The following is a 19,601-nucleotide window of genomic DNA, read 5'->3' as shown; positions in this document are numbered from 1 at the left end:
AGCTCTGCCACACTCAGGCACCCCCGGTCTTTCTGTGACCCCAAGGGTCCTGAGACCACACTGTCCCGGAGGGTTCCACCCCCCTCTTAGCCCAGAGTGACGTCCCTCAGTGGAGCAGACTTTTAAAAGTTCTGATTTTGTGCTCTGTGGTTCTATCACTTGCCAGAAGCGGCTGACGGAGGCCCCTCCCCCGCCGTCTATCCTCCCAAATATCGCCTCGGATTCACTTCTCCGCACGTCCTACCTTCCAGAAAGTGGTCGCTTTTCTGATGAGAGAGTTGTTGCTATTCTTTTCTTCGATCTCCTGTTGAGTTTGTAGGTGCTCAGAATGGTTTGATCCCTATCCAGCTGAATTCCTGAGAGGAGACGAAATCCAGGTCTCCTACTCCTCCGCCATCTTGCCAAATACTGTATTTTATGACTGCGTTGGTATAAAGATGAGTTTAACCAGCTAGATTCATTATTCTATATTCATTATCATTGCATTTATTTTTCCTTCTGTTTTTAAGATAAATTGGAACTAAAACATTTCTGTGGTCCCCTAAAAGTATCTTGAACCCTGGGCACTATGCCCACTGTGACAGGCTTAGACAAGTTGGAGCCTGTTGACTAAGTTGGCCCTGGTGTAAGCCCTTCTTTCCCTTACTGGAATACTCCTTTTTCAAGCATCTGCACTTGAGCATTGTTCCTTCTCCTCTTGAGCATCTCCTCTTCATTATTTGTAACTCCACCCAAGTTTCTTCCTCATTCTGTCCTATGGATACTGTAGTATTAGAATTGTCTGCTTCCTAGTCTATTTCCCAGGCTAGGCTCTGAGTTCTTTGAGCTCAAGAAACAGCTCAGTTCTCCCAGTGCTGATAAGCACATTATAGTTAGTTAATTACTTAGTGAGGTTGGGTAAAATGTGTCATGGTGTAGGAAGCAGCATGGATTGGGGACCCAGGTGGTCTTGAAAGAAGGTTTATTCAGAAAACAGGGGAAGTTTAAAGACAGTCTTTATATTCCTATTTCCAGCTAGCACCTGAACACTGGTGGATTTGAAAACACAGGAAGAAAAGTTGAGCATCAAGGAGCAAGAGCTTTACAAGAAAGTTGCCCAAGCAGTGGGAACTCTCCACTGATTAATATTAACAGGAGCTCCATTCATATATCACACTGAGAACAGACCCCTAAAAGCTGCCTCATTAGAACCCAATCAAACGCTTTCAGTGCTGAGTAATAGGTTTGGCTGGGCTGGCTCCAGGGGCAGAACTGCATCGAGGTTCTTTGCTAATTTCAGATGTTGTGGCAAGGCTGGTACAGAGAGGAACCCTGGCAAGAGGATGTTGTGGTTAAACCACCAGACAAAACCTCTAATAAGAAGATGATCCAGTCCCATGACATTTCCTGCTACAACATCTTCCCCACAAAGCAGAAACATGCTTTTATTTCACAGCTTTATCCAGTCTCACCAGCCACTGACCACTGCAGTGGTGTTTTAAGTTCAGGTGCTTACGAAGCACCTGGGAATCTTGTTAAGCATGCAGACCCTGGGCTCACTGTCAAAGTTTCTGAGTCACTGAGACTGAGCCCAGAACTTGTACGTTTAACAAGTAGCCTAGGTAAATAATGTTGCAGATGGATTAGATCAGACTTTAAGAACATGGACCTTGCCAGATAGGTAAACTTTGAACAAGTAAGAATCCTTCTATATTCTGGCCCCTGTGCTCTATGTCCATAGCTTCTTAGCTTTTACTTCTTTGATTCCTGAAACATAGAATAATCCTTAAGCGTAGAAGGAAGCCAGAAATATTCCCTCTATGTCCCAAACCGTCTCCTTTGCAGATCCTGAGGCCCCCATTTTCTTTTGGTTTTAGGGGTTGGCATGTGGGCACCTGCATGATAGAGTCATGTGTCTTTTTTCCAACTCAGAACTGAACCTTGTGAAACCGGCTTGCTGGGACTCTGCACTAGGGTTCCATTTACTATTAAGAGCTCTAATGAGGAGGGACAGGCAATTATTATTATTTATTTCACTAATTAGCCAGATAATCATTCATTTTGAAACTGTTCAGGGTTGGAATCTGTTCATTTTGTGCCCTTTGTGTAATGTGGATTCATTCTATTTTTCCTCTTTTCCTTTAGAAAAACGGCTGCTTTGTTAAATGAGGGGCAAAGGTAGGGGACAAGAAGTGGGGGCTTAAAAAAAGAGAGAGATCATTTCTGAGCTGTGAAGATAATGCAACAAGGAGCCAGAGTCCATAAAAACATCACCTTTCAGTCTCTGAAGACATAATGCTTGATGATAACCATAAAACATGTTAGTGCAAAATAAATTGCTGTTCTATTCAGATCCTTAAACGTACTACTGTGGATGTCAGTGGAGATATGCAACTCTTTTTTCTGATCCTGAGGTGTATTTTATCATAATTTGTGGGGTGGGTGACAGCCTTGTACACATGATTGCCTTTTCCTGCTCAGTTAGCTTGTCAAGGTCAGAGTCCTTTGGCCTTTTATGAATGTAGGACTATTAAGAAATGAGCAGGATAACTGAACAGCATGGAGAGGAAATTTTATTTTTCTCCAGTAATCAGTACACTACATTTGCATAGTGTTTGCTTATAATAAGCTACCATTCTACTTTTGGTATTTTGGGGGGTGGGAGGGGATGATGTTGTTGATTTGATGCTCTGCATCTAATTTTTATTGTGAGATGGAAAGAACTTCTGGGAGGTTGAGATTCATCTTCAGTGCAATAAAATTCAGTGTTCAGGAGCACTTCCACTTTCAAGTAAAATTTTTTTTAAGATAGATGATTTATAGTGGGAAGTTGGTGCTTCTCTAGGGTGGTGCTTCTATAGAGCAGAGATGCAGTATGACTCTTTGTAAGTCAAATGTCCTAGATAATACCAGCCTGGTAGATCTGAGAGTATGCTTTCTTTTTGTTTTTGTTTCTATTTCTTTATGACTTCCATTTTGAGAACTAAAGTCAGATCTGAGGATAACAGAAGTTGTAGCCAGGGGTCTCACTCCAAGGAAATGGAAATGGTGGTCATTTCTCATAGAAATGGAAACTCTTGATAAGTATTAGGGTCGGGGAAGTGCGTCCTAGCAAGAGGTAGAGAAGGCTTCTCCTCCTTAAAGGATGACTAGCACCCATAACTTACCAATACACTCTTCACCTTTGCATACTAGGAGTATAGGATTCATTTTAGGAAACTTATAACCTGAATGACTCTTTCCCCTTAGTGAGCTCCTTTGTTGTCAGTAACACTGGATATTGTTTAGAAGTCTTGATAAAAAGCAGTCAAATGTCATAAACAAGTCCTTGTGTAGGAAGTTCAAGGAACCATGGTTCCCAGGTCTTCAACGGCTCCTACTAAATTTTCAGAAGCTCTGTCAGAGAGAATTTTTTATGCCTGGTATTGTAGAGGTATCAGGATTCATTCTGGCAGAAGGAGCCACAGGAAAAATGTCCTAGTATCTATTCTACCCACCACAACAATGATAAAATATTTACTGAAAAGAATAAAAAGAACTTTAAGAAGCCTTTACAGCATTGACTGTATAGATCCTAACATGTTAATTTACTGGAATTGATTTCTATAGTTTATATAGAACAAAGTAAAGTAAATGAAAGAAATGTTTACACTACTGAAGAGCGAGATACAATTACTGAATCCCAGAACCAGTTTAATATAGTGCTGGCATATTAAAAATGAATTTGATTATTTTAAATAATCCTGTTCTATTCTTGAAAGCACTTTTAAGAGCTCTAGGGGAAGAAAATGTGAAGGTACTGAAAAACTAGTTAAGCTGCATTTTTAAAAGGTTTTAAATAATCTAGATTTCTCCTGAAGGTCGTCTTACCAAGGTACACACACTGCCTGATGACTAAGAAATAGAGATAATGGACAGATGCCAGAGGTCAGGTTGTATATTTGCCACCTGAAGGGACAGAATTTTGTATCAATCACTTAATATGGCAAAGGATAGAAATTAAAAGCTAAGAAAGAAAAATGGCTGACATAGAAAGCAAAGATGGGCTGGACAAGGTAAGCTGGGAGCTCTCCTCCCATTGTAAGGTCCTATATCTAGTACAACTTTTAGGTGGCTATGGGAGAATTAACTTGTAGTGTCATTGAGGATGGGTAAAGGCAGTGGCATCAGCTGGGAAAGGGTTTGCTTCCCTTAAGAATAGTCTTCTAAAGTGACACTTTCTCAGACTTTGGGACACATGCAGGGGGATTGTCAGTGTAAACTTGGTAAGCAGTGGTTGCCGTTGGGCTGTAAATGTGATCCTGAGGTCTATGAGAGGCCAGTATTTCCAGGTAGACTGGCTTATGGAAATCAAAATATGTTTTCCTGATCAGTCTCATCAATAATGGTCTTTCTGTGACTTGTCAATTACTCACCTGCTTCAGAGATTTGCATTTGCTCTTCCGTCCTCCTAGATTGTTCTTCCCCCAATATCCTTGTGGCTTGCTCCCTAAGTTCATTTAAGGATTCTGCTCAACTGTCACTCATCAGAGCTGCCTTCCTTCTTCAGTCACCCAATTGAGAATAACAACTCTCTCACTCTCTAATCACACCCTTCTTTTTTTTCTACCATAGCACTTATCATCATCTGACACAATATTTTTATTTGTTTGTTGTCCCCAGTGGAAGGTAAGTTTAATGAGGGTAGGGTCTGTGGCATATGGAACCTTCCAACAAGCTGAGAGTTGCTCATTGCTATATGCTCAATGCCTCAAACAGTGCCTGCCCTGTCAAAGTAACTCAGTGAGTTTTTGATGAATGAATGAGTGAAAAATAGCAATAATAGCTTTCTTGTGCATTTTCCACACTCCACACTGAGTTCCCCACTTTAGTGAAGGCCATTGCACTGTACTGTAAGCTAGATCACCATTATTTGGCACCCCATCTTACAGACAAGAAGGCACTTCTAGTGGCCCTGTATGCAAGAGTCTTCTCTAAGGCATATGGCACTGTCCCAAGGATATTAGCACTGTGAACCTTTACTCTGATAAGGAATTTGCTATGACACACATTAACTTAAAAGGAAAATGAAATTAAGAAAATGTCGACATTACAGAAAAAAATAGTAGGAAAGAGGAACGTGATTCAGAAGGATTTTAATTTTGACAGACTTTCTGGAAGGGACCTTTTACTGAGGGTTATTTTATATATGTATTTTTTAGATTTTATTTATTTGAAAGAGAGAGAGTGAATGAGAGAGAGACAGCACAAGCACAGGGAAAGGATAGAGGGAGAGGGTGAAGCAGACTCCCCACTGAGCAGGGAGCCTGATGTGGCATTCAATACCAGTACCAGGGGATCATGACCTGAGCTGAAGGCAGATGCTTAACCAACTGAGCCACCCAGGCGTCCCTATTTTTTATATTTTTATAAAATGGGCGGGGATGGTATGCAGGATGCCCAGTTAAATTTGAATTTCAGATAAGCAATAAATGATATTTTTAGCATGAGCATGTTCTGCATATTATATGGGACATACTTATGCTAAAAAATTATACATTGTTTTTCTGAGATTCAAATTTAACCGGGTGTTCTGTACTATATCTGGCAACTCTACCTTTGCTATACTTTTGGTTTCCATTCCTAACAAGATAAAGCAGAAAAAATAATAATGAAAATAATAGTAATAAAACTACAAAATCAAAAATAATAGTAATAAAGCCATTACAGTTACAGCTTCTGTTCTCCAGGAACTGTGTCTACTTTGCATCCATCCTCTTTGCTTCTCACAAAGACCCTGCATAGTAGATATTACCTCCCATTGTGCAGATAAGGAAATTGAAGCTTAGAGAGGATAAGTAATTTACCTAAAGTTACACAGCCAAAAAACCCATTTTCCTTTTGTAACACTTATCATCATCTGGTGTACAAATTATGTTTGTCTCCTCTACCAGAAAATGTGTTCTATGAGGATAGGTTCTATGCCCCCAGAGAATGTCCTGTTGTCCAGGTATCTCTATTTCCCACAACCCCCCCCCAGTTTTTAGAGACACTAGCCTAGAGCCAATCCACCAGCAAGAAGAGCCACTCCTAGCTGAACCCCAGAAGGAGCTGCTGGGATCTGAGCTCTTGTTCTTACATCCCAAGCAATTTGTGCCAAGTCTGGTCAATATCCTGTGGGATCATTGGGACATAAGACTTCCTTGTTACTACATTTTTTTTCTCTTGCTTTACTTGAAAATAACTAAGGATAAACAGAAAAAACAACACTGTGTGCTGTTTCTCTTCCAGAGTCACATGCATTTTATTCTAAATGACAATATTTAACAACAAAATTGCTTCATTTCAACCTCATTGCATTCCTTCAAGTGGGAGTACTATAATTTAAATATAATAAATGCAACAGAGTGAATATATTGCTTTCATTAATCCCCAATACTGCTTATTTTCAGCACTTCTAAATTATTTGGGTGTGCTCAATAGATTTTGTTGAAGTGGAAAAAAATCATTGAAATTTCAGACCATTTGCAATTATCAATTTATCTGGTGTTTTCCAGCCAAGTAACTGAACTTCAGAGTAGCATTTAGTTTGAATGATTTCCTCCCTACCCCCTGCCTGGTATGAAACAGTGAATTAGTCAAGTAAAAATGTCTGTGGAATTGAAGATGCTATAAACAAGGGGATCATATACTCTGAATTATCAGCTAGCACAGGTGATGTTGATTGCATGTCATGGTGTCCCAAGGACATCCAGAGTGACAGTGGAAACTTTCTGTCTCTGTGCCCAAAGTGAAGTGACGAATTAAGGCAGTAATCTGAACATTTCACTTCTAACCTGCCCTTTGCTTGATTCCCAAGTATTTAAAGGAAAATATGAAATTTTAAGGTCTTTAAGTACCAGAACTTAAGCACTAAATTGCCGGATAAAATACAGGATGCCCCCATTAAATTTGAATTTCAGATAAGCAATAAATGATATATATAAATATATATATAAATGATAGTGAATGCTTTTGTAGTGTAAGTATGCCCCAAATATTGCACCCTGCATTTTTATCTGCTACATCTGGCAACCCTTTTGAGGTTCAAAACCCTGCATTTTATTAATTTGCCTGGTGGTTTTTTTTTTTTTTAATATGGCATGGTAGTGACTAATTGTAGTGGTTGGAATTTATTGAGTGATTACTATGTACCAAGCATTATCCTACATGCTTTACATTTATGATCATCCAGTTCTCACAACAATTCTGTCAGTTAGGTGTATCGTTATCCCAATTTAGAAATACAGCAAGATGAGGCTTAGAGAGGTGAAGGTACTTGCCTAAGATCGCTGCAAATGTGTGATGATGGAGGGTGGTAGCTAGAGTCAGTACAAAGACCTTTCTGATTTCATTACGCCATTATGCTTTCTAATTAAATGAAAACAAATGACCAGTTGCAGATAAGATCATGTGTCTAACTTTTCTTTAAGGATATAAATACAGTCTTAAATTCATATGCACATATTCAAGGTTGAGTTTTGCATTATATATATTAAGGCATACATGCAGAACTCATCTTACTGGCAAATGGACTGGCCCATCCCCTATTATTAAAAGGAAACTCGTATGGCAAGATATAAATTGAAGGTATGAAATGCAATGGCAGTAATTGGACAGAACTTCAAATGAGTGAAAGCAGCCTCCAACAATTAGTTGTTTTGAACTCAGTAAAATTCCTGTTATTTCACTTAATTTTAAACTCATTATGGGTTGCCCTGAGGTATTTAAATTTAATTTGGGGGTTTTTGAATTGTGGATTTGCTTAAATGTAGGCTTCATCTCCTAATTGGTTAATGAACAAGTGCATTTGCAAATGGGCCACGTTCCACGCTGAGTGTCTCATCATAACATTTCTTCTTAAATATCTATTGCATGTAATTATTGAAAAGATGATGAAACAACATTTTTAAAAAATTCAAAAGAAAACAGAACCCACGATAGAGCACAATCATTTTCATTTTTACATATTCCTTTCCTGTTACTGATTTCTGAAGTGGCCAGAACTGATAGAGATTCCACAGTGCTTGTTAGAAATGAATTCATGGTTTCTGTCTAGAAAAAACTGCCTACATAGAAGAAAAGGCAGATGAAGAAAGAAAATCCATCTTGCAATTCAAAGCAATTCTATCTTTTGTTCTTTTTTTTTTTAAATTCCATAAACAGGACATGCAATGAGCAGTATTTTCCTTTCTCACCACAATTATTCCCTTTATTTTAGAGGCATTGTGGAGGTGAGAATTGATTTCTGGATCCTGAGATCAAGAGGCCCAAGCACCTGCCATAGAATTTACTGAAAGACACTGACAGGTGGGACTCCTCAGTCCTTCCAGGGCTCATTTATTGAGCACCCACCAAGTATATGGTACTAGGTTAAGTACTAGGAATGAATAAACACACACTGAACTAGAATTTGCCATGCTGTGACAGAAATCTGAATTATTGTGGACAGATAGCAGCCAATGTTGTGCTGATGGACTAACATGACTGACATGACAAGATGATCAAAGGGTCATAATTCTTCCAAGAGAGACTGCCTCAACCTAGGAGTGCTCACACGTGCAGGAAAGGACTGTGGGTCATTTGGCCATAGCTTTTGCTCTCAACTAGTTAGCAGTACTCTCTGAAATGAGAAGACTGTTAAAACATTAAGAGGAAACAATGATTTGCCAGAAAATTAAAGGAATTCAACAGCAACCCCAGTTGCTGCCTTGTTATGTAATACAGATTGTTCAACCATAGGATCAATGCAGGGGCCACAGAGGAGCTAGCTACACTAGCAAAAAGTGAAATGATTTACATTTGGAAGCCACAGCTGGTATGAAAATAAACATTGAATCAGTTCCTTCCTTTAAGTCCATGTTCCATTAGAATAACTATGGTAGGTGACATTTTTCACATTTTAATTGGTGTTTTGCTGATTTTATCAGAATTTCTGCTGATCAAAGCAAATTAGCTATTTATTTATTTTGCAATGAAGCTAACTGTTCACTGCAAGTTTAATGTACTGTAATGAATTTTAAATATCCTCCTAGTCAGATTACAAAGTGTTTGAATCAAGATGTCCTTGTTACACTTAAATTATTAATTACTCAAATGGACAAAAGGCAACTTTCAGATATAATGTCACATTTTAAATGGATCTGAGTCGATGAAAATGTTGGGCCTGCATTAAAAGATGTCAGAAAAATAAAAATGCTTTCCCCCGAAGTCTACTTAACCCACTATTACCTGCTTGGTTGTTAGACATATGATAAATACTTTCATTATTAGTGTATTTTCGGTAGCTTACAGAACAATAAGTTTTTATGTTATTTACACTCCAGTGACTTTGGCTTAATTGGCTTCCTTTATGTTATTTATATAAATATAAATCATACTGGGTTTTAAAGTATTAATGATGCATTTTATGTTATAATGCTGTTTTCATCCAGACTAGCACTCCATAAATTCATACCATCAATGGGTAACAGCTAAGGATCCTTACAAAATCTTTTTCAAAAGTTGAAGCAAATGCACTTGAACCTCAACAGATTTCAGGTTTGGGATGAAAAGATCCACTAAATTACACTTCATTTGCATTTGAGTCAGCAAATTAATGTATTCAAATATTTCTGGAGGGCAATTCTCAGGTCTGTATGGTTGGGAAACTACATAGATTTGTTTGTCAAGGCACTATAACAAAGCAAAGCAAAAAATGAGTTTTAAGTATTGCTTCTACCAGTTGAAGGAGCATGAGTGACCCTACTCCAAAAGCCCTCAGAGATGGCATCTGTCAAGTAAAGAGGTTGGTTGAAAGGTCTTTTGGCTCTATTTAAATGTTTGCAGTTGTAGGTTTTTCTAAACACCCATTTGGTGATCTTTGGACATTTGCTCTTATATCCTAAGATGACATTATGAGTAAATGGAATTCTCTTATATAGCTTACATTTCTAAATAAACTCTAAGATTTTGTGGATATTTAGGCTTTTCCGAGTCATTCTGCATACTGACCTCTTTCACTGATGAAAGACATATGAAAAAAATAAAAGAAAGTCAGTAAAAGATGTTTTTGAATAGACAAGTGATATCATTTCAATTTTTGGTTAAAAATGATGTGCCCTAGGGTTGGGGGTGGGGAACAAATAAATCAGTGTGGTAAGTTTAAACAGAACAACCATAACTGTGTAATGTGATAGGAGTGGTAATTTGATTTTGGTCTTAGGGAAAGTTAGGTGGCCTTCTGAAGCACAGTCCTGATCTTTGTGGTGACAAAGATAGTGAGTAGAGAAAAATGAAATGCTTCTTGAGCAATCATTTTTAAAATGTCACTCGAACCCCACCCAGACACAGGTTTTCTTATTGAGACGCATGTGAGATAAGCTGGTTCATTTGTCTCTGTCCTTGTCTTAGTGTGTTCAGTTTTCAAAGTGCCAGAAGAGTTCCAGGACAAGATGATTTTGTTCTACAGGGTGGGTCCATTGAAAAAAACTCTTGGAATCAAAGGGATCTTTCTAGTTGAAAAGCTTTGGTAAAGTTGTTTTTCTCATTTATAAAATAGGGGTAGTCACAGTACTTGCTTCATGGAGTTGTTTTGAGGAATGAATGAAAGGAAGTATGTGGAGCCTTAGCACAGTACCTTGTTCCTAATAGTTGCTCAATGGATGGTTGTTCTTGTAATGTGTCTTCAGTATAGTTACTCTATATATAAAGTTTGGAAGGATATCAACAAGTAAGTCATGCTGCTAACTATGGCATATTTCCAACTCAGATGGAAACCACTGGGGGAATAACAAACATTTATTTAGCAAGAATGATGTCACTAGAGAAGAGAGAGATGTCTGGTATCTAAAGAAGTACTACAGAAGACACTAGAAAAATACCTTGTCGACTGTGCCAGCTGCTCTCAGTATGAATTGAGTGCTCTCTAAAAAATGGGTAGAATGATCAGTTGGTGGAGAGAAACTGAAAGAGACAGTTTATTGGATTTACTCTGCACCTGATGAGGGATGAGGGGAAAATCATTATCAAGTTGGTGAATGTGGCATATATTTGCTACTTTGTCTTAAATAGCTATTTCAGTTTACAAAGGACTTACACATTTTCTCATTTTGTCTTCACATCAGCCCAGTGATACAAGTGGGTCAGAAATAATTGTCCTGTTTACAGGTAAAGTCACTGTGTCTCAGGGAAGTAAAGGAGTTTGCCAAAGGCAAATCATCCTTTCTTGTTTAACTTCATGAAAATAGCTGACAATTATTAAAACAATCCATTTAGGACCACCCAGTTGGCTCATTTGGTTAGGTGTCTGACTGTGGATTTCAGCTCAGGTCATGATCTCCAGCTCCGCATCTGGCTCTGTGCTCAGTGGGTAGTCTGCTTGAGATTCTGTCTCCCTCTCTTTCTGCCCTCCCCCTCCTCCCCTGCACACACACACCCCCCTCCCCTGCACACACACACCCCCTCTCCCCTGCACACACACACACCCCTCAAATAAATAATCATTTAAAAAATCCATTTAATTCTTACAACCATCCCATGAATAGGTATACTACTATTAACCTAATTTTATAGATAAGGAACTGAGGCACAGAAAGGTGAAGCAATTTGTGCAGTAGCATATAGTTAGTAGGAGACCTAGAATTTGAAGTCAGAAAGTCTGGCTTCAGAATTCACATTCTTCACACTATACCACGTCTGATGGACCAAAATTGAGTAATCTATGATTCTCAAACTTTAGCAAATATCAGAATCATCTGGAAGGTTTGTTAAAACACAGATTGCTGGTACTCACCCCGAGTTTGTAATTCATCAGGACTGGAGTGAAGCTTGAGAATTTGCATTTCTAACAAGTTCCCAGATGATGCTGATGCTGATGGTGTGAAAACCATGGGTCTAGACTAGAGACACAACATCCTAATGGTCCAGACTTCAGGATTCTTTGGCCTGTGAAAGAGTGTTGGTAAATATTTGACTTGACGGGGAGGGGAGTGTAACTGGGGCTCCAACATAGGCTCATACCTCATGGTTCCTCTAGCATCCACAACATACCAAAGCAAAGCCACTTGTCTGAATGCTCATAAAGGACTCCCCTAGAGACGCTAGTTTATACAGTTATGGTCATTCCCAGAGATAGTAGTTAGGGGTGCAGAGCAAGGAAAATCACACAGACCCACTTCCAATTATTATATATGTGCAGTCAGTTAAAGTGATTATCATGGGAAGTCTGGAAAGTTGATAGGAAAAGAGCAGATGGAAGGAGAAGTTGGAACATCATCCCTTTTCCTTCATAACAGGAGTTGGGGAGAGTTAGAGGAACATTCAATGCATTCAGATCACTAGAACTATGGCTGTTTATCTGGAATTGTTAGCAGTATTATTATTTTAATGCCAAGGTGGAAGGTAAAATGCCCAATACCAGTGAACTTGTTTATTCATTTGCTGATGCGTTACAATGACAATAACACAATAATGAAGAATACAATAAAGACTTTGTGCTATTACACTCTGCTATTTAATATTTACTGGAGTTATCCAAACTTCTCCTTGTTTTCTGCATTTATTAAACTTCATACAAAAGTACACTAATATAACAGTTATGATTGATTAAATTGTTCACTTGAAAAAAGAAATTAAATAAAAAATGGTATTGATGTGATTCTTCATAGAAATCTGGTGCTTTTTGCCCAACCTGCCTGGAGTCCAGGCTGTCTCTGCCCACAGGTACCATCAGTACTACTTGCCATGGGGGTGGCGGGGGGGGGCTTATATCCAGGCACTTGTCTTTGTCAGGCTCTACAACCCTCTGTGGAGGACATCTGTTCTTTGCCAGCTTGGCTGAGTATCAAGGTATAGAACTTAACAGAAGAAATAAGTACTTGGCAGGGAATAAAACTCTGAACCCACCACTGTCTGTTGCTTATCAGAATCTCAGGAAAAAAACACATTTATGGAGAATTTTCTGAAGGAGAGGAAGTTCATCCCCTCATCTAACATGGTACTCTCCATTGCTGGGGTTGGCCGGACCGCCAAAGAGTCATTTATCCCATTGGCATGATTTTGACCACCTCTCCACCTTACCAAGTTGCTTAGACCGAATTGGCATTTCTTTCAACCATTTACCACTGGTTTTCATCAAGCAGTATTAAAAAGAAAAGGCTGTAAAACCTTGTACTGATTGTGTTTACTTTGAGGTTGTTGAAATACATTGATCATTATATTTCACATGTAAACTTTAAATATTTTTCTTTGTATTTATGACATGTTTCAAACCTACAGGAAATAATAGACCCCAGATTGTCATGAAAAGTTTACTTTTTGCTTTATCTGTCTCATTTTTGAAAAAGAAATGGAATGTTGCAAACATAGTTTAACACTACCCCCACCCAACCTTAGAAGTAACCACTACCCTAGAATTGGTATGTATCTTTCCTTTTCACATTTTGTGTGCTGTTAGTACATACCCAAGTATCTTCAAACAATATGTAATATTGTTTTAAAGATTTTCAGAAGTTTCCATAAGTTACATATAACACATCTCCATTTGCACACAGTGGGATTTTCATGAAGACATATGTGAGAAACTTTTATTATGCTGAGCATCTGTTTTTTCTCATGGGCACCATGAACATATAAATGGTGTTTCCCTCAGTGCAGTTGTGGTTGGGAAATCTTGACTCTAATTTGTTGTCCGCTTTCATTTTGTCTATTTACTTCATCTGAATACTTCCTTACCTTATGTTCCCTCTGCCTACATGTCTTTAAGTTCTTGAAGGTTGTTGCATTTATATTCTTGTAACAAGATCCTATTTTCCTTATTTTTTGAGCCCCACCCCTTCCTTCCCCATTCAGTGTCACCTCCCGTTACATACTTAGTTACACAGGCACCATTTGCCAGCACCACTCCTCCTCCCCAGCACTGAAACCATGACAACTGACAGGATTTACTGTATGCTAAACATGACATTGTATTTAGCAAAATAGATTTTATAAGCCTAGAATCCAGATGTGTTATCTGTCAGTATTCAAGAAAGCAGATACAAAATATGCAATGGATTTCCATGTTGAAATACTTCTTGCTCAGAAGTGGACCCCTATAGTTTAATCCTCAGTCCAAAAGTTTTCAGTAGTAGGAAGGGATTTAGGATAATAGGCTGATGAGCATACATCACAATATTTTCATAATTTGGAGCCAAAATGTACTGCAAAGGAGCAGAAGCCTGGGGAAGCTATTAACAATTTAAGAATTTACCATTTCCAGTTAGTGTAAGAATGTTAATTCCATTCCCAAAGAGAAGTCATAGAAATGGCATGTGTTATGATGTTTAGAGACATGTTTTCTACAGTAGAATATTAAAATGTCAGAGTTCAGAGTTTTACCCTTTGAGCCTCTGCTAAATTTCCCTCCACCTTATAGTTAAGCACAACTATGGGACTTTTCCTAAAGGCAGTCATTCTAAGTGCATCTGAATTCATCTTCTTGGGGTTATAATAGCCACCTCGAATGGTTGTGTTAGCCTCAAATATAACCAGGTGATCCTCCAACTTTAGGCAATGAACAAGAGTAGTTATTTATTAATTTTAGTATAAGAAAGCATTTGCAAACAGAAATATTTGCTCAAATAGGGATAAATATTTCTACAAGACATACATAGAAATGAGTATCTACAATGCATTATTTAAAATATGAATTTTAATTTATTAATATTCATCCATGTGTTCAATTAAGGCTGTCTTTTTTTCATGTTCACCAAGTTATTGCTCTAATATCAGCACAAATTATTGTGTTGATGAATAATATAGCTTTACTAATACAATAGTTATAATAATGTCATATATTACCTCATGCATCCATCCATATGTGCATACACTTATTTGAAAAGTTTACTGAGCTTTGTTGTGTTGTGAACACTGTTGGATCCTAGAAATACAAAGATGAGGAAGATCTGTACCATGCTTTCAAGAAACTAACAATTTCTTGTGAATGATAGAGTTATAAACAAACTGTAGTGGGTACCTGGGTGACTCGGTTGGTTAAGCATCTGCCTTCTTCTCAGGTCCTGATCCCAGGGGCCTGGGATCAAGTCCCACATCAAGCTCCTTGCTCAGCAGGGAGCCTGCTTCTCCCTCTGCCTGCTGCTCCCCCTGCATGCTCTCTGTCTCTCTCTGACAAATAAATAAATAAAATCTTAAAAAAATAAATTGTAGTAAGCTGTGATAACAGATACAGTTGATAAATACAAAAGTGTTATGGAACTAAGGAATAGCACGGAGGACCATAGGGGAAGGGAAGGAAAACTGAAGGGGAAGAAATCAGTGAGGGAGACAAACCATGAGAGACTCTGGACTCCAGGGAAACAAACTGAGGGTTTCAGAAGGGAGGAGTGTTGGGGGGTGGGATAGCCGGGTGATGGGTATTAAGGAGGGCACATGTTGTGATGAGCACTGGGTGTTATATACAACTAATGAATCATTGAACACTACATCAAAAATTAATCATGTACTATATGTTGGCTAACTGAACATAATAAAAAAAAAGTACCCTAAAAAAAAAAAAAAAGAGGGAATACGTGAATGAAAAATTTTTTTTTTAAATTTTAAAAATATTGTGGAAGAATTGATAAAGAAGTAAATCAATCCTGCATGAAACCATCAAAGAAGATAAGAAATGAGGTTACATTTGAGTAAGAGTAGCTTAATAAAATATTTCCTGACTCCCCAGGACAGATGTAATTTTCCTTCATCTCTCTCCCCAGAATAATACATACTTATCCCAATTATGTATTTATTATTATATTTCATTATAGTTAATGGTTCCCATATCCTTCTACTCTACTAGAAAGAACTCCTGAAGGAAGAATGTTTTATTCAACTTTGTATCCTTAGTACCTAGTACAGGATAGAAGCTCAATAAAATGTTTGTTGATTGAATAAACACATGAGTCAAAAAGAATTCTCAAGAGAAATTTAAATATTCAAAAATATTTTTGAACTAAATGAAAATAAAAAACATCAAAATTTGTGCAGTGTAGTAAAGGGCAATGATGAGAGAAAAATGTATAGCATTAAATGCACATATTAAAAAAGAAGAAAGATCTGAAATCAGTCATCTAAACTTTCACCTTTGAAAACTAGAAAAAGAAGAGCAAATTAAATCCAAAGTAAGGAGAAGAAAAAATAAGAATTAGAACAGGAATCAATGAAATTGATAAAAGGAAATAAATAGAATTAATGAACCAAAATGCTGGCACTTTGAAAAGATTAGTAAAATCGATAAACCCCTAGCCAGGCTGGTTAAGAAAAAAAGAGAGATGACGCAAATTACTATGAGAAATAAGAGATGGGACATCACTACAGATCCTATGGACATTAAAATGATAATAAAGGAATACTACAAACAACTTTGTGCTCACAAATTTGATAACCTAGGTGAAATGAACAAATTACTTGAAAGACACAACTTGCCAAACATCACACAAGAAGAAATAGACTATCTCAAGAGGTTTATATCTATGAAAGAAATTAAATCAATAACTAATAACATTCCAAAACAGAAGACAGCAGGTCCAGGTGGGTTCACTGGTGAATACTGCCAAACATGTAGGAAAAAATTATACCAGTTTTGTACAGTGTCTTTTAGAAGATAGAAGCAGAGGGAATACTTCCTAACTTGTTCAATGAGGACAGCATTACCCTAATAACACCAGAGAAAAATGTTACAGTAAAAGAGCAAATTGAGTCCAAAAATATACGAAAAGAATTTTACACCATGATCAAATGGGATTTATTACAGGTAGGAAATGCTGGTTCAGTATTTGAAAATCAGTTAATGTATTACATCATATCAGTAGGTTAAAGAAGAAAAATCATATGATCATATCAATAAATGCAGAAAAAGCATTTGACAAAATCCAATACTCATTCATGGTAAAAACTTAGTAAACAAGGAACATAGGGGAACTTTCTCAACTTGATAAAGACTATGACAAAAAACTGGCAGCTGACATCATACTTAATGAAGAGAAACTCAAAACTTTCCCTCTAAGATCAGATACAAGATACAGCCCTCATCACTTATTTTCAACATCATACTGGAAGTTCTAGCTAATGCATAAGGCAAGAAAAGGAAATAAAAGGTACACAGATTGAGAAGGAAGAAGTAAAATCGTCTTTATTCTCAGATGACCTGATCGTCTATGGAGAAAAACCAAAAGAATTGACAGAAAAACTGGAATTAATAAGCAATTATAGCAAGTGAGCGAGATATAAGGTTAATATACAAATGTCAGTCATTTTGTTATATACTAGCAATGAATAAGTGGAATTTGAAATGGAAAACACAATACCATTTATGTTACCACCCCCAAAATGAAATATGTATAAAACTGACAAAAACATGTACTAGATCTATATGAGGAAAACTACAAAACTCTGATGAATGAAATAAAAGACAAACTAAATAAATGGAGAGATATTCCATGGTCGTGGATAGGAAGATTCAATATTGTCAAGTTGTAAGTTTTTCCCAACTAAATCAATAGACCCAGTGCAATCCCATTCAAAATACCAGCAAGTTATTTTGTGGATATTAACAATCTGATTCTAAAGTTTACATAGAGAGGCAAAAGACCCAAAACAGCCAGCACAGTATTAAAGGAGAACAGCAAAGTTGGAGGACTGATACACTTGACTCCAAGACTTATTATAAACCGACAGTAATCAACATAATGTGGTACTGATGAAAGAACAGACAAATAGATCAACAGAACAAAATAACCCAGAAATAGACCCCCATAAATATGGTTAACTCATCTTTGACAAAGGAGCAAAGGCCATAAAATGGAGCAAAGATCGTTTCTTCAATAAATGATGCTGGATCAACTATACATCCACATGCAAAAAAGTAAATAAATCTAGACACAGACCTTACACACTTTACAATGAACTCAAAATGAGTCATAGATGTGGATGTAAAATGCAAAACTATAAAATTCCTAGCAGATAATATAGGAAAAAAACCTAGATGACGGGTAGGACAATGACTTTTTATATATAATACTGAAAGCACCACCCATGAAAAAAATTGGTTAGACTTCATTAAAATTAAAAATTTCTGCTCTATGAATGACAGTGTCAAGAGAATTAAAAGACCTCAAACTAGAAGAATACATAACAAAAGACACATTTGATAACAACAATAAGAAAATAACCTGATTAAAAACTGGGCCAAAGCTGCAAATTTGGTTCAACATCCGCAAATCAATCAATATGATACAATACGTTAATAAAAGAAAGAACAAGAACCATATGATCCTCTCAATAGATGCAGAAAAATCGTTTGACAAAGTACAGCATTCTTCCTTGATTAAAACTCTTCACAATGTAGGGATAGAGGGCACATACCTCAATATCATAAAAGCCATCTATGAAAAACCCACAGCGAATATCATACTCAATGGGGAAAAACTGAGAGCTTTTCCCCTAATGTCAGGAACGTGGCAGGGATGTGCACTATCACCACTGCTGTTCAACATAGTACTAGAAGTCCTAGCCTCAGCAATCAGACAACAAAAAGAAATAAAAGGCATCCAAATCGGCAAAGAAGAAGTGAAACTCTCACTTTTTGCAGATGATATGATACTTTATGTGGAAAACCTGAAAGAATCCACCCAAAACTGCTAGAACTCATACAGGAATTCAGTAAAGTGGCAGGATATAAAATCAATGCACAGAAATCAGTTGCATTTTTATAAACCAACAACAAGACAGAAGAAAGAGAAATTAAGAAGTCGATTCCATTTACAGTTGCACCCAAAGCCATAAGATACCTAGAAATAAATCTAACCAAAGAGGCAAAGGATCTGTATTCAGAAAACTATAGAATACTCATGAAAGAAATTGAGGAAGACACAAAGAAATGGAAAAACTTTCCATGCTCATGGATTGGAAGAACAAATATTGTGAAGATATCTATGCTACCTAGAGCAATCTACACATTTAATGCAATCCCTATCAAAATACCATCCACTTTTTTCAAAGAAATGGAACAAATAATCCTAAAATTTCTATGGAACCAGAAAAGACCCCGAATAGCCAGAGGAATGTTGAAAAAGAAAAGCAAAGCTGGTGGCACCACAATTCCAGACTTCCAGCTCTATTACAAAGCTGTCATCATCAAGAGTATGGTTCTGGCACAAAGACAGACACATATATTAATGGAACAGAATAGAGAGCCCAGAAATGGACCCTCAACTCTATGGTCAACTCATCTTCGACAAAGCAGGAAAGAATGTCCAATGGAAAAAAGACCGTCTGTTCAACAAATGATGTTGGGAAAATTGGACAGCCACATGCAGAAGAATGAAACTGGACCATTTCCTTACACCACACAAAAAATAGACTCAAAATGGATGAAAGACCTAAATGTGAGACAGGAATCCATCAAAATTGTTGAGGAGAACACAGGCAGCAACCTCTTCGACCTCAGCCACAGCAACATCTTCCTAGAAACATTGCCAAAGGCAAGGGAAGCAAGAGCAAAAATGAACTATTGGGACTTCATCAAGATAAAAAGCTTTTGCAAAGCAAAGGAAACAGTCAGCAAAACCAAAAGACAACCGAAAGAA

General features: G+C 37.4%; 1 long non-coding RNA gene across 1 annotated transcript in view; it reads left to right on the top strand.

The window, feature by feature from the left end:
• LOC145723532 (uncharacterized) overlaps positions 1–19,601 on the top strand; it is a 129,610-nt gene that overhangs the window by 63,465 nt on the left and 46,544 nt on the right. Inside the window, exon 6 of the long non-coding RNA XR_014148662.1 lies at positions 8,219–8,307. This is a non-coding gene — a long non-coding RNA (uncharacterized LOC145723532). The remainder of the gene's footprint in view (positions 1–8,218; positions 8,308–19,601) is intronic.

This window comes from Leptonychotes weddellii, chromosome 9 (assembly GCF_054177405.1).
Source record: "Leptonychotes weddellii isolate Sample4059 chromosome 9, ASM5417740v2, whole genome shotgun sequence".
In the NCBI taxonomy this organism is placed as follows: domain Eukaryota; kingdom Metazoa; phylum Chordata; class Mammalia; order Carnivora; family Phocidae; genus Leptonychotes; species Leptonychotes weddellii.
Note: the sequence above shows the minus strand (reverse complement) of the source record. Positions and strands in the feature narration are given on the sequence as shown.